The sequence below is a fragment of the Pteronotus mesoamericanus genome, unplaced genomic scaffold (assembly GCF_021234165.1).
Source record: "Pteronotus mesoamericanus isolate MK-2021 breed Mesoamerican mustached bat unplaced genomic scaffold, CSHL_Meso_final contig_82, whole genome shotgun sequence".
In the NCBI taxonomy this organism is placed as follows: Eukaryota; Metazoa; Chordata; class Mammalia; order Chiroptera; family Mormoopidae; genus Pteronotus; species Pteronotus mesoamericanus.
Genome location: NW_026555265.1, coordinates 11,529,224 through 11,533,070, shown reverse-complemented (window position 1 = coordinate 11,533,070; position 3,847 = coordinate 11,529,224).

The following is a 3,847-nucleotide window of genomic DNA, read 5'->3' as shown; positions in this document are numbered from 1 at the left end:
ATATTTACAGATGTAGATTTTTAAAAAAGAAACAGCTTTTCTAGGACTTTTTGTATATTTTATTAGTTATTCAGTTGGTATATGAGTCATTTTATCTTATTTATCTGGAAAAACGTATAAAAATCTGATTCCTTTGAAAAATAAGTTTTCATTAGGTAAGGGATGAATGAGCTATCCAGCTATTACCAACTTTTAGAAATTTAAAATGAACTATCAAATATTGTTATTTAGGCCTTGTCCTTTCAAACTGACTGTTTTAATGATAAAGTGGTAAAACTGGGTTCCCAAATTGTAAAAATCATAATAGAAGTCTCTATTTTCAAGAATAAAATAATAAAAAAGAGAGCAAACACTATCAGGTGAAAGCTGATTTGAGTTCCCTCCCCCAAAATTTTGAAACCTTAAAAATTCTGAGATCCTATTAGAATTCCAAAATAAAAATTTGTAGAAACGTTTCTTTAAAGTAGTTTCAAAAGAATAAAACAAACTATTATTCAAAGGGAAAAACAGCCAAAGTTATTTAAGTTGGCAACAATAATTCAAAGAATTGGGCCGAACAGTTCGATCTGTATGCAATTAATATGAAACCTAACAGGATGAAGTGCCTATAAAAAATGTAAGTCTCCTCATCTTTTGGCAATGAAATAAGTAAAATTAACATGATACTATTTTGGACAGGTTTGTGGTCACATTAAGAATTAAACATAAAACCAAAATTTGAAGGTAAAATAGGAACTTTTATAAGCTTCTTGAGTCTACCATGTCTAAAAAGCAATAGTTTAGATAGTGACTATTCCAACAGGCGCTTTGTTTCAAAACTAATACAAGCAATTTATCATGAAAAGCCTACATGTATTAAGCTCTTTTCTTCTCTGTCCTGCTCCATTGTCCTCTTGCATGTGCTTGAGTTTAGCAAAGACTACCATTTTAAATTCCTTCTAAGAGCAGAGCAGCAATAAATAAAGTAATAAAAATAAGCCTGAGAATTTAAGGAATCCTAGGAGGCTTTTCACTGGCTGATCATGGTCACTTAAGTTTTAATACAGAAGCTTTAAAGACTTTGGGAAAATGGACCATCTTGATTATGAGTTTCCTTGTGAAAAGCCATCTATCAGGTAGCCATTAAAGAGGCAATTAGCGTAATGTTCTCAGGTAATGATAAGAAAAGTCAAAAAACCCCAAACCATTAAATTTTCCTATTGAAACGTTTTATTCTGAATTTACTGATGCTTAAGAAGAACAGCTTTGCCCATAATTCTTTGTGCCCTAAACTTATGACACCAACTTGTACTTGGTCAATTAAGAATGAGGCCAAACTTCATTCTTCTTAGAAGGTCCTGTCAGTTATAATCAATGGCATGTAATTGATTATTCCTTTCATATAATCATTAACAATAACTTGTAAGTCACATTGATTATGCCTCAAGAGATGAGGGAGCAATGGTAGTTCAGAGGGGCTCCTCTGAACAGTTTTCTGTCCTGTTCTAACCAGAGTTTTTGGAAAACCTTGAGAAAAGACTAAAATTTCCCACCAATCCAAGAAAGACTGCTTGTAAGTTTTTACAATATTATTTGGAAAAAACATAATTCCCAATATGGCACTCAGTAGACCTCCACAGATAAAATCATCCACCAAATGAGCACTGTGAATTGTCGCAGGAGGCAGATGCTACCTCATGGGAGCTTGAAGGTAAAAAACAAACAAACAAACATTGCTGCCCTGGCCAAGTGGCTCAGCTGATTGTGAATTGTTGCAGGAGGCAGATGCTCCTTCATGGGAGCTTGATGGTAAAAAAAAAAGAAAAACAAAACAAAACAAAACAAACATTGCTGCCCTGGGCAAGTGGCTCAGCTGATTGGAGTTTGCCCTGTACTACACTGTACACTGTACATAAGCTGCACTACAGCCCAGGTTTTCATTCTGTTCAGTTGTTATGGAAAGAGGCCCCTCTGAATGGGGAAATGTGATTGCCATATTGTTTCAAGCTGCACAGTAGCCACATAATTTTTTATATCACCAACATTTGTAACGTGAGGTGATGAAATTGAGAAAATGACCCATATGTCGGGCTGCCCACTGCCACAAAAGCCAAACTTGAGAGGCAGATTGAGAAGAAAAAGGGCTTATTCAGGAGTCAACAACATGAAAATGTTGTGGGCTCATGACTCCAAAACCATCTTAGCATCTCAGGTGTCCTTGCTAGGTTATATGGGGGAAGTGTGAAAAGAGCGGAACTAAGGAATTTCTGGCGATGTGCAGTTTCTCAGCTCTGCTCTCAGGTGGCATTGTTACCTCCTGCATGTGTCATGCTGTAGTTTCATTGCTCTATCTACAGTTTTACTGAAGATGTTCAGGAGCAGGATGTACAAACAGCGTTTCTGCTGTTTGATGTGAATTCCTGATGCTTGTCCAGTTCTTGTGGTCAGGGTCATTCTTTGATCAGGTAGGAAATGTACCTGCTGATGTCTACAAATTACTCATAAGGAAATTTTAATATGTGATTTTTCTATGGGTCTGTTAGTACAACCTATTTTATAATCACTACTTGATTAATATAGTATGTTTTTTTTCTCCCTAATCACTGTTATAATGATAATTTTTTTTTGAAGATGTTCTGATGGACGACTTCTTTCATGAGCTTCTGAATCCATTATGTGGCTTAAGAGTTTTCTTCATGAAGGATTTTTTTTAACCCTTAGTTGTGAAGAATTAGGACAATAAAATTGCAGGCTCAAAGTCTGCCCTGTCACACCATTTGGGCCTGGTATTTTGAGGAATGATAGCTTTCTGAAAACATTAACAATTTCTTTATTTCTGATGGTCTATCAGGTTCTCTCTTCTGGAATCAGTTTTGATAGCTGGATTTCCCATCCCTAGGGGCAGGCTCCCAGCTGCAAGCCCATTAACTGCTGGTCAGCAGATAGACCGGTGAGCCTAAGATCTGGTATGTTAATAAGCCTTATCTATAAGGCAGGAAGAATGAATCAAAGTTAATGCAAAATTGGTTAAAAAACAAAAACAAAAGCAAAACAGAACAGTCACTCATATTGTCCATGATAATGAGATATTTGGATATTTTTATGGTTTGAATATTGTTCATATTTTGGCTGTGTTTAAAGATGATTACAAAAACTACAAAAAGATAAAATCAACTTGGTAGGGAGGTTATAATGAACTAAAGATATATACAGTATAAGGTTTTTCAGTGTAAGAATTTTTTAAAAAGAAGTAGTTATGACTCATGTATTTCTTGTAATTATTATTAACAATTTTAGAGCAGAAAAGTAGGAAGGGAATTGGACTACTTGCAAAAGATATTATTGAGTATAATATTGTACACCTGTTATATCCCTCAGGATTAAAGTTACTAAAATGGAAAAGCATATGTACAAAAAAACTATAACTGATTGATTGTGAGAGCCAATTAACTACTCACAATGAATAGAAAAATATATAAGCACACGTATGCCTGTCATTAATTAATTGATTTGTAGATATATTTGTTTTATTAAAAAAGTTTATTCTAACCTCTTTCATTCTAGGTTTGATAGCTGAGTCTCTGAAATAAATTAACAAACAGCAGATTAACAGGAGGAAAATTATACAAATTTAGTAATTTTTAATATATATGCACAGAGATATCACAATATAAAAATGAATACTCAAAATATTTGTAAAATTTGAAAGGTTAATAGGGGAAGGGGAGGAAAGAAGGGCATATTGGCCTCTCAGTAGAGAGTAAATGATTTTTAGTAAAGATGAATGAAAGAAAAAGTTTATTTAGAAAGTCATAGAGGTCGAAGAAGTGAGCCACAGAAGAAATGGTCTCAGAAAAGAAGTTACAGA